Genomic DNA, 12,805 nt, shown 5'->3' on the forward strand with positions numbered 1-12,805 from the left:
TTATCCAATATTAACATAGCTACTCCTGCTTTCTTAAAAAAAAAAAAACAGCTTTATTGAGTTGTAATTTATTTTATTTATTTTTTTTCAACGTTTATTTATTTTTGGGACAGAGAGAGACAGAGCATGAACGGGGGAGGGGCAGAGAGAGAGGGAGACACAGAATCGGAAACAGGCTCCAGGCTCTGAGCCATCAGCCCAGAACCTGACGCGGGGCTCGAACTCACGGACCGCGAGATCGTGACCTGGCTGAAGTCGGACGCTTAACCGACTGCGCCACCCAGGCGCCCCTATAATTTATATACCATAAAATTCACGTATCATCACTGTTGAATTTCAGATCATTGTCATTACTCCAAAAAGAAATCTCATACTCACTGGCGGTCACTCTCCAGTCTCCTTTCTCCCCCTAGTCCCCGAAGAGCAATACTCTTCTTTGGTTTCAGTAGATTTACCTGTTCTGGACATTTCATAAAAATGGAATCATACAATATATGATTTTGTGACTGGCTTCTTTATTCACCATAATCTTTTTAATTTAAATTCCAGTATAGTTAACATACAGTGTCATGTTAGTCTCAGGTGTACAATATAGTGATTCAACAACCCTACACATTACTCCATGCTCGTCATGGTGAGTGTACTCTTAGTCCCCATCACCTCTTTCACCCATCCCCCCACCTACCTCCCCTCTGGTAACCATCTGTTTGTTCTCCATAGCTAAGAGTCTGATTTTTGGTTTGTCTCTTTTTTCCTTTGTTTGTTTGTTTTGCTTCTTAAATTCCACATATGAGTGAACTCACATAGTACTTGTCTTTCTCCAACAGACTTATTTCATTTAGCATTATATCTCTAGATCCACCCATGTTGTCATGGATACTTAGGCTGCTTCCATAAATTGGCTGTTGTAAATAATTTTGTAGTAAACATAGGGGTGCACATGTCTTTTTGAATTTCGTGTTTTTGTATTCTTTGGGTAAATACTCATATGTCATATGGCCATCCTATTTTTAACTTTTTGAAGAACCTTCAAACTGTTTTCCACAATCGCTGCGTCAGTTGGCATTCCCACCAACAGTGTATGAAAATTCCTTTTTCTCCACATCCTTGCCAACACTTGTTATTTCTTGTTGGTTTTAGCTATTCTGACAGGTATGAGGTGATATCTCACTGTAGTTTTGATTTGCATTTCCCGGATGATGAGTGATGTTGAGCATCTTTTCATGTGTCTGTTGGGCATCTATATGTCTTCTTTGGAGAAATGTCTGTTCATATCTTCTGCCCATTTTTAATTGGATTATTTGTTCTTTTGGTGTTGAGTTGTATACATTCTTATATATTTTGGATACTAACCCTTTATCAGATATGTCATTCGTAAATACCTTTTCCCGTTCAGTAGGTTATCTTTTAGTTTTGTTGATTGTTTCCTTTGCTATGCAGAAGACTTTTATTTTGATATAGTCCCAATAGTTTATTTTTGCTTTTGTTTCTCTTGCCTCAGGAGATGTATCTAGAAATATTGCTAGGGCTGATGTCAGAGAAATTACTGCCTGTTCTCTCTTCTAGGATTTTTATGGTTTCAGGCCTCACATTAGGTCTTTAATCCATTTTATTTTTGTGTATGGTGTAAGAAAGTGGTCCAATTTCATTCTTTTACATGCAGCTGTCCAGTTGTCCCAGCATCATTTGTTGAAGAGACGGTCTTTTTCCAATTGTATATTCTTGCCTTATTTCTCAAAGATTAATTGATCATATAATCATGGGTTTATTTCTGGGCTCTCTCTTCTGTTCCATTGGTCTATTTATCTGTTTTTGTACCAGCACCATACTGTTTTGATTACTGCAGATTTGAAATATAACTTGAAATCTGCAATTGTGATACCTCCAGTTTTGTTCTTCTTTTTCAAGATTGCTTTGGCTATTTGGAGTCTATTGTAGTTCCGTACAAATTTTAGGATTGCTGCTGGTATTTTGATAGGGATTGCATTAATGTGTAGATTGCTTTGAGTAGTATAGACATTTTAACAATATTTGTTCATGTTTCTATTTTAATTTTGTATCTTCCTTTCCTTGAACATTTTTTAGAATTCCACCTATTTCTTATTGTGTTTTTTAGTGTATCTCTTAATTAGCTTTTTAGTGGTTGCTCTACGTATTATATTACATATACAAACCTAGTCACAGTTTTATTGATACACATAAATAACAGTTATATTCAGAAACTATTTTCAAAAACAAAAATCCTCTCTTAAAAAATAATAACAGATAATCGGGACAAATGCTATACTGGATCACATGCTGGAAAAACACATGAGGAAGATAGGACCAACTTGGACAACCTTAGTCCTTCGCCTGTTGTTTCTCAGCTCCAAATCCACCCTTGAATACTCTTCTCTATCGTCCTGGGTCTGGACTCTGCAATGTCCCTTTAATAGTGTGTCTTGCTTCCTGGCTTCCTGCTTGGCCCTGCCAATAGTGGGCGCTTAGGGGGAGACTTGGAGGTTGTAGAAGTAGGGAAAGGGTCTTCCTTCTTGTGATAACTTGATAACTTGCCTTCCAGTCACCCCCCCCCCCCCACTCCAACAACAGCACTGGCTTCAGGAACAGCTGTTGGCTCCAGCCTCTATCTAACTGGATGCTCCTTGAGAACCAACCTCATCAAGCCCCCTCAGAGATATCAATAGCACCTGAGTGACGCTCTCTCTCCATGAGCCACTCCGCCACACATCTGGGTTCGGGTATCTCCCACCCCCTTCCCTTTAGTTATTTTAGCACTAGGAAGTGTTAGTTGCTTCCGGAAACCCTCTAGATGACCTCAGGATTCCTTCTTTCTCATTCAGCCTTCCAACACTATAACAAATTCTCTATATTAAATCCTCACTGTTGATATACCTCATGTGATTTGTTTTCTTGACTGGACCCTGAGTGATAATAATGGTGACACAGAGGAAGGGGAAGGGCAGAGAACTAATATATATTGAGCTTTTACTATGTACCAATTGCATAAATAATTAATAAATATCCATTAATAATTTTATATGTCTATTAATAAATAACTATCACTTATTGAGGATCTGTTATATAACTCTACATGGCTACTTTCTTCTCATTTAAAAAATTTTTCTTTTATGTTTTTTTTTTTTTTTGAGAGAGAGAGAGAGAGAAAGTACAAGTGGGGGGGAGGAGCAGAGAGAGAGGGAGAAACAGAATCCAAAGCAGGCTCCAGGCTCTGAGCTGTCAGCACAGAGCCTGATGTGGGGCTGGAACTCACGAACTTCAAGATCATGACCTGAGCTGAAGTCGGACACTTAACCGACTGAGGCACCCAGGCCCCTCTTTCTTCTCATTTTTTAAGTTTCCACTTAAATTTCATCTCAGGGAGATTTTCACTGGTCACCTTATCAAATGCAGATCTCATTTGCTGTTATTCTCTACCTTACCTCCTAAATTTTGTTCATCATAGTACACAGAACAATGTACAGTGATTTTAATTGTTGTTGTTGTTTTAATTTGTCTTCTCCATTAAAATGTGAAAGAACTGGGGCGCCTGGGTGGCGCAGTCGGTTAAGCGTCCGACTTCAGCCAGGTCACGATCTCGCAGTCTGTGAGTTCGAGCCCCGCGTCGGGCTCTGGGCTGATGGCTCAGAGCCTGGAGCCTGTTTCCGATTCTGTGTCTCCCTCTCTCTCTGCCCCTCCCCTGTTCATGCTCTGTCTCTCTCTGTCCCAAAAATAAATAAATGTTGAAAAAAAATTAAAAAAAAAATGTGAAAGAACAGCCCATTTTGGTCTTGTTCACCATAGTATCCCTAAAGCCTAGCATAATGCTTACCTCAGAGGCACACATAAGTATTTTTAAAATGGGAGTGTGACATTGTGATATAATGAGATATATATATATATATATTTGATCTTTGTTCCTGGTTCCTGGCACAAGAGTTTCAAAAACCCTTAGAATTTCCTGAGTGATAGAAGTAAGAGAAACATCTTTCTTTTTCATAATAAGCCTCTTTTGGCCATGCCTGGGTTTATGCTGATGAGGTGACTCTTGGCCCTAGATAACTTTAGGCTGGGGGTGGTTGCCAGAGGGACCAACCATGTGATTACAGGGTTTGGTGCTGAAAGTTCTGACTTCTGGGGAGACTGAGTTAATCGCCATGACTTAATCAATCATGCCTCCATAAAACCCCTAAATTACAAGGCTAGGGGAGTTCTGGGTCGGTGAGCACAACAAGGTGCTGGGAGGGTGGCCTCACTAGAGACAGCATGGATGCTGCCCTCCAACTGCCCTCCAACTCCATTGCCAGTGAATTTCTTCCATTGGCTATTTCTGAGTTGTATCCTTTATACTAAACTGGTAATAGTAATAAACCATTTTTCCTCAGTCCTGTGAGCCATTTAGCAAATTATTAAGACTGAGAACAAGGTTGTGGGAACTATCCCCCACAAACCCCCAACTTTGTAGCTGATCAGTCAATTATGGGAGGTCTGGATTTACAGTTGGCCTCTGAAGTTGGGGCAGTCTTGTGGGACTGAGCCCTTAACCTATGGGGTCTGTACTAATTCTGGGTAGTTGGTGTCAGAATTGAATTAAATTTTAGAGAACTCGGTGTCTAGAGAGTTAAAGAACTGGTTGATGTTGGGGGGGGGGAAGCCCACACATTTGGTATCAGAAGTATTCTAAGTAAAAACAGATCATAGTAATAGGAATTAATGTATCCATATGTATCACTGCTTAACAAGCTATCCCAAAACTTAGTGGCTTAAAACAAAACCATTTATTATTTCTCATGAATTTGTGGTTTGGCTGGATGGTTCTGCTGGTCTTGCTCGGGCTAACTCAAGAAGCTGCATTTAGGGGCGCTTGACTGGCTCAGTCAGTAGACATACGACTCTTGATCTTGAGGTTGTGAATTTAATCCCCACATTGGGCATAGAAGTTACTTTAAAAATAAATAAAGATTTGGTTTAAAAATAAAAAAAGGAAGCTGCATTTAGCTGGTGGGTTGGCTAGAGCTGGAAGGTCTAAGATAGCTCCACCTGGCAGGGATACCTAGAAGACTGCAACCTCTCTTTTTCCCTAGGATAAACGTCTTTACATGGCATCGGGATTCCAATAGGGTAAGCCCCAATGTGTTTATCAAGCCTCTGCTTGTGTGACAATTGTGTCTCATCAGTCAAGCAAGTCAGAAGGCCAAGCCCAGAGCCAGTGTGGGAGGAGACTACCCAAAGGCATGAATACCATGATTACCAGGGATCCTGACTCACTGGGAGTCATCAGTGTAATAATCTGTAATTTTACAGACATTGTCACTAATCCTGACATCAGCTTGCCACATAGCTGTTACTGTCATGTGGTCTTCGTCTTATGTAAGGTGAGGGGAATGGGGCAGTTCTCAAACCTTCTATCGCACAGTGGCTGTGGGAGCAGACTGCCTGAGTTTGAATCCCATCTCTGCCATGTACTGGTTGTACGAACTTGGCAAGGGGTACATCCTCTCTAACTCAGCTGTAAAGTGAGGATGATAGTATCTACCTGTTGTTTCTTATTTGCAATGGTCCTTGGCGCATAGAAGTATGAAATCAATGTTGCTAATATTATTGCTGCTGTTATGGGTGTCTCCTGCTTCCTGTAGTCCTTTCTGACTCTCTCTTCAGCATATCCCCATCTTGAGCATTTTTATCAGGTTCTACTCTTCGGAGTATGTGCCACAGATTCCATGGGGGTTGGAGTCAGGACTGGTTTGGTCATACTGCATCTCCAGCACCTGACACGGTGTTACAGGGTAAATTGTGTGCCTTCAAAATTCATGTTGAAGCCCTAACCCCCAAAGTGACTGTATTTGGAGACAGGATCTCTAGGAAGGTAATTAAGGGTGAGTCATAAACGAAGTCATGAGGATGGGGCCCTGATCTGATGGGACTGGTATCCTTGTAAGAAGAGGAGACATAGCGAGAGACAGAGATCTCTCACATGGGTGCACACAGAGGAAAGGCTACGTGAGCACACAGTGAAAAGGCACCATTTGCAAACTGCAAGGAGAGGTTTCAAGAGAAACCCAGCCTCACAGCACCTTGATCTTGGAATTCCAGACTCCAGAAATGTGAGAAAATAAATTTCTGTTGTTTAAGCCACCTTGTCTGTGATATTTTGTTATGGCAGCTCTAGGAGACTGATAATACACAAAGAGCGCTCAGAAACCTTTGTTGAATAAATAAATGCAGGGATGATAAGTCCCTTGCTCTCAAGAATCATACTGGCTAATAGAGGCCTGTCAACAAGTACTTGCAATGTAATACTTGTAATTATCAAAATATTTACTGATTCAGGGGCGCCTGGCTGGCTCAGTGAGTAGAGCATGTGACTCTTGATCTCAGGGTTGTGAGTTTGAGCCCCACATTGGGTGTAGACATTACTTAAAAAAAATAAAATCTTAAAATATATATATTTATCGATTCAGCAAGGATTTACTGATCCTTTACCATTATCGAGGCACTGTGGTGGGTGCTGGGGATAAAGCAGTGAAGCAAACAGTCTCTGCTCTCACATTCTAGTAGGGGGAGACAGCCAGCAGAGGACTAGATGGCATATCTGGAGCTAATGTGTGCAGGGAGAGGAATAAAGCAGGGCAAGAGGGATGGAAATGGATTGGGGGTTATTTTTCATATAGAATGTCTGCAAAGGACCCTCTGACGCATGGCATTTGAGCGGAGACCTGATGTAGATGAGCAAGGAAAGCATTCAGATATCTCAGGCTGAGCCAACAGCAAGGGCAAAGGCTTGAAAAGGGAACGACTTGCTGATTTCACACAAAGGAGGCCAACATGGCTAGAGCAGCAAAGGGCCCAGGCAGGGCCCCTCACTTGCCTGGGTCCCCTCCAAGCCCTGAGAGAAGACTAGCGGTGCGTTCACATGGTCACACGTTTTGTAAAATTTACAAAAATAAGATATTTCAACTACACTTAATTATGACTGCTGACTCCGTCTTCCTCTGTTTCCCCTCCATCACACTTCCCCCCCCCCCCCCCCAGCTGGATAGTGTTGGACACTTGACATTCAGCTTTTTAGAGATCTAGGTAAGGGAAAATTGAGCTGGGAAGATTTTAAAAAATTATTTATTTTGAAAGAGAGAGAGAGAGCAAGCACGAGTCGGGGAGCAGCAGAGCAGCAGTGTAGAGAGAGATATCATCTCTACACTGTCAGTACAGAGCCTGATGCTGGGCTCGATGCCATGAACCGCAAGATCGTGATCTGAGCCGAGATCAAGAGTCAGTTGCTTAACTGACTGAGCCACCCAGGAGCCCTGAGTTGGGAAGATTTTTAATCTGTTGTGATTGGTTTTCTCATTGTAAATAAATATTCATGCCCAGACATAATTTTGTATGATATCTCTTAAAAAGCCCTCCAAACTGTATAAGCTTCAGGCCCCACAAAACCTGGATCCCCTCTGAAAGTAGAAGTCAATGGAGATGAGGACAGGAGGGACTCTCCTCTGAGTGTGACAAGAGGCCGTTAGAGAGTTTTGAGCAGAGAAGTGACATGATTTATGCATTAAAGGATCACGCTGTCTGCCCTGTTAAGACCACATCACCATGGCGAGGAGTCACGGTATGCCAGGTTGCTATGGCACAGTGAATGCAAACCTCTGCATTTGAATTGAGGCAGAGGGGTTTGTTAGTACCAGCAGCCTCACCCTTGGGTGGGGAGGGCATTGCCATGGGCATGGCCAGATGCAGAGTGGAGGGAGATAGGTGGACGTGAGCTGGTGGGGCCAGAGAACAAAGGGCAGGTGCCGCCCCTCATCATCTCTTGTTTCCATAGGCCTTATTGGCTTCTATTGTATTGTATTTATTTATTTTTTCAAATTTTATTTATTTATGCAATCTCTACACCCAACGTGGGGCTTGAACTCACAACCCCAAGATCAAGAGTCACATGACTCTTCTGACTGAGCCAGCCTGGCGCCCCTACCTTATTGGCTTTTAATAAACAGGCACCATGTTGAAGTGAGGAGGAAATGACTTCACCGGTATTTTCTTACACTCTTACTTGGCCCACACAGACTCTATGGTTCTAGCTGTCTTCTTAGTTCTTGGTCACAAGAGAGGGATACTGAGGACATCTTGGTGACACCAGTGCAGCACACTGTAGGGAACTGGCTGTCCCTGCCACCCTAAACTGCAGTTCTAGGGCCAACAGGCTTGCACCTATGGCCCCTCTTCCTCTATGGACACATTGGTCTGGGGCAAGGAGGGCTTCACAGATTTCTGTTTCCCAAAGGCAGGTGATCCTATTCTTGGGGGTCTACTCTGTGTCCAGCATGTCCCATCATTGTCCCTTGTGTACCTCATCTCAGGTCCTCATGTAAATAGATCCTGGGTGGTCTCACATCCTGGCCCTTCAGGCGTGCCTGAACATGTCTGGGTTCCCAGTGGTTATCCCAGTTAGCCTCTCACTCTGGAATCTTCGCCATCCATGTAAATATGTGTATACCATATATAGGGTGTTATGTACATTCATAGAAGTGTTTGTATATATAGATGATGTGTCACATCTCATTGAGCTAAAACTCTAGAAACATGTCTTTGAGTCTGTATGCTAGAATTTCTGTTTATACCCATGTTTGCATGATTGGATTGTAGGAAAGAACAACATTACTTCTCTACCTTAGTGTAAACATGAAGAAGGAGTTCATTTCTGTTGTTACAGTCACTCTTATTTTAGCTAAACTGGGTGGAGAAGGGAATTTTCCATTGAGGTTTTGGCACTCCACTTGAAAGCCCATTGTCTGACAGTATTTCCTTGGTCTTCCTTCTCTTGCTTGTGTTTTCTGCTATATGTCAACACAGTTGTTCAAATATTCAGTATTCCAAATTCACATTAGTAAAGAGCTTTATGATTTATAGTGTTTTGGCATGTAGCAGCAGTTCATTTAAATGACGCGGCAACATTGTAAAGAAGGGATTGTTTCTATGCAGTAGATGGAATATTTGAGGGCCAGAGACCTTAAGCCCTTACCCAAGAGCACACAGGTAGTGAATGGCAGTACGGGGACCTGAACCCTACCTTTATGTGCCAAGCCCAGTGCTCCAATATGAGACCGTTAGTGATTCATTATGTGTTTGTAGGAGAATGTTCAGTTGGAGGGTTAATGACTGTTTGCCACAGAGCAAGAGGCTGATGCTAAGGAAGTCGTTTTTACTGTTGCTATCAGATACATATCATTAGCAGTTCAAAAATGTCCATTTTCTAACAGAGCTGTGTAATTTTTCAAAACCAAAGTTTCTGCTTTGAATGAAGAAGCATAATAAGAATCAATAAGCAGTTTTAAACTAATTTCTATAAAAAAAAAAAACACCCCAGATATTCCTACTGGCTTATCAGTTAAAGTTCTTTGAGGACAGGTAATAAAGATGAACCTGAGCCAGCATAAACAGAAAGGAGGAAAAAATAAAACCACAGGTTGTCTCAAGGAACCAAGGGCAGGAATGCAGCCAGGCTAGGACCAGAAACCAATAGGACTCTTTCTCTATACCTCTTTTCTTTGCCTCTTTTCTTTGTCTTTCTCAACTCAGACACATTTTTCCTGCCTCTCTGGACCTCGTGGAGGAATATGGGAACATGGCCACCCCAGTGTTTCTGGGGGTTGGGGCACCAACAGAGGCTGACCAGCAGTTTTCTGCTCCCAATTCTCAATTCCAGGAGGGAGAACCTGAGGTCCACCTTGGGCCAGGTGTCCACCTCTGCTCTAGTTAGTAACAGCCAAGGGGAGGAGGCGGTCATGTAATAGTAACATGGCTGCCCGGGACCTACCCTAATGCACCAGGGGCAGTTCCCAAAGAATGAGGAATTGTGAATTTTGCATATGCCCCAGAAAGTGTTTACCATAACTGAGTAGCAGAAGAATCGTCATAAAATTTGGAATTAACCAGTCAGTAATAGTTCTGTTACAGTGTAATTTTCACAACTGCTTTTAAGGAGTTCAGAAACTCTTAAAAATAAACTTTGATATCATATATTCACTTGTATGTTTAAACTTGGGAACCTCTTTAGAGACCACCTAGTCAAAACCCCCTTGAAACCAGTGATGAGGGGCCACCTGGGTGGCTCAGTCGGTTAACTTCCGACCCAACTTCGGCTCAGGTTGTGAGTTCAAGCCCTGCGTTGGCCTCTGTGCTGACAGCGCAGAGCCTGAAGCCTGCTTTGGATTCTGTGTCTCCCTCTCTCTGCCCCTCCCCTGCTCACAGTCTGTCTCTCTCACTCTCTCAAAAATAAATGAACATTAAAAAAAAATAGGAAAAAAACACAGCGATGAGAGCAAGATTTGGAGGGTTAAGTGACATTACTAAAGTCACACAGCAAGTTGGTTGAAAAGATGAAATTGTGACACTTACCTGACTTCCCAACTTGTGCTCTTTTTACCGTACTAAGTGTCTCCACATAATCTAGGGGTATCATGATTGGTTTGGGGGAAAACCTCATGTACGAGGTAGCACTAACTCAAGAATCAGAACCACTAGGAGTGACATCGAATAAGGGATTTATTGTAGAGATTTAACTCAACTGAGAGAGCGGGTGAAACAGTCTCAGTCCAGCTGTTCCTCCTGTGCCTGGGGCCAAGTGCTAGGCAGAGCGGTGGGAAGAAAAGATGAGTGCAAAACGGCAGACAGGAGGGGCAATTGAAAGCATATCTGCCTCTCACCGGAACCCCGGCTCCAAGCCCCTGACTCCGTCACCATGGAGGACCTGTAGGAGAGGCCGGTGCTCTGGCAATGGTGCCACACTGGGACCTGGCCTAGGTCTAGGATGTGGAAGAGCTGAGAAAGAGAGCCCATGAGAGCTGCGGCATTTGCCAGTCTGCTTCCCTCCCTACAGTGGAGCCACTGGATCCACAAAAACCGGCGTGTGCCGTGAGAGGGACTGGCTTGCCTGGACCTTCCGAGAGCAGACATGGCTACTGCTCCACTCCCACCTTCCAGTTCTTGCGCAGATCCCTTTTGTGGCCAACCCCAGCTAGAAACATACGGGAAGGAGAGTAGTGGGTACATAGGGCAGCTCAGCCAGGCTGACGTCGCAAAGCCACCACACGACCACACCATCAGCTCTGTGGTTGGCAGCATGGATACCTTCCCAGCATAGCATCTGATTTTTATTTATCTGGTTATTTATTTATTTATGTATTTATTGAGAGAGAGAGAGAGAGAGAGAGAGAGAGAGAGAGAGAGAGAGAGCGTGTGCGCACACACGAGTGGGAAAGGGACAGAGAGAGAGAGAGGGGGAGAGAGAATCTTAAGCAGGCTCCTCACCCAACACAGGGCTGGGTCCCACGACCCTGAGATCGTGACTTGAGCTGAAATTAAGAGTCTGATGCTCAACGAACTGAGCCACCCAGATGCCCCCCAGCATAACTTCTTAGAAGAGACCCTTGTACTACATGCCAGGACAGGAGTCCAGTAAAAAGCCAATGAGTCCCCTCTGTGTATTTGGTGGGGAAATGAACTGACTTAGAAATATCTACTCCTTTCTGCTGATGAGATTATGGAAGAAGAGAAACAAAGTTTTCTGATTAGGTGTTTGTAGGAGCAACTCATGATCTCCCATGGCAAGGGACTCTCTAGCTAAGTGCAGTGGAGATATTATGCCTATGGTAAGGGGATGCCCACACTCTATTGGACAGGAATCACAAGAGGGACAGCAAGTTAGTCTGACACTTCAACTTATTGCAAATTGAAAACAAATGCTTAAAACCAAGAAGGCTCTCAAAGAGGAAACACAGCATAGAGAGACCAAGAAGAAAATTACTTCTACTTTTTAGCAAGAAAAGACTTGATTATAATTTTGAATGATAAAAACTAAATCATTGCAGAATGTTAATAGAGAAGAAAAACATATCCACGATCCTAACACTACTATATCATTACTTTTAAGCCTTATTTTCCAAAGGCTTGGTTTTAACTCCCCTTTGATCTTGTTGTAACTCTGCTTAGAAGCCTTGAATGGCTTCTGATTGCCTAGAAATAAAGTCCAAATCCCTTAGCCTGGCATGTAAACTCCTTCAAAATATGATGCCAACATAACCTGTCAATCCAACCTTCCACAGTTCTTCTGAAGAACTCTCTGCTCTGGTCAAATGAGTTTACTCACAGTCTCTGGAATCTACCTTGGTCGTCCCTATACTTTCCTGGAACATTCTCCCAACTTCCCTTCTCCTTTCTGACTTGTAACTACTGTTTTATAAGGTCCAGCTGAAATCTCATTTCCCCCGGCCTCTCCCTAGCCAGCCTCACTCAGTGGTCATCCTTCTTTGGAAAGGCTTCAGTAAGTATTGACCTTAAAACTTACCGGAGAGCAGCCATTGGCTGCTTTATGTCTTATATTATTCTCTTCAGCATTTAAGTCAATCTTTACAAATAACATTTTTTGTATTTACGTATCATCTCAATTAGATTACAACCTCTTTGAAGGGAGGAGCTAGATATTATAGCTTAAAAATTACAATTGCTTGGGGCACGTGGGTGGCTCAGTGAGTTGAGTGTCCAACTCTTGATTTTGGCTCAGGTCACGATCCCAGGGTTGTGGGATTGAGCCCTGCCTCGGGCTCCATATGGAGCCTGCTTAAGATTCTCTTTCTCTCTCCCTTCTGCCCCCTCGTGCACTCTGTCTCTAAAAATTAAAAAAAAAAAAAAGTATCTAAAAAGAATTACAAGGGCTCCTGGGTGGCTTAGTCAGTTGAGTGTCTGACTTCAGCTCAGGCCATGATCTCACAGTTCGGGAATTCAAGCCCTGTATTGGGCTCACTGTTTTCAG

The sequence above is a fragment of the Herpailurus yagouaroundi genome, unplaced genomic scaffold (assembly GCF_014898765.1).
Source record: "Herpailurus yagouaroundi ecotype Mexico unplaced genomic scaffold, PumYag 181, whole genome shotgun sequence".
Classification (NCBI taxonomy): Eukaryota; Metazoa; Chordata; class Mammalia; order Carnivora; family Felidae; genus Herpailurus; species Herpailurus yagouaroundi.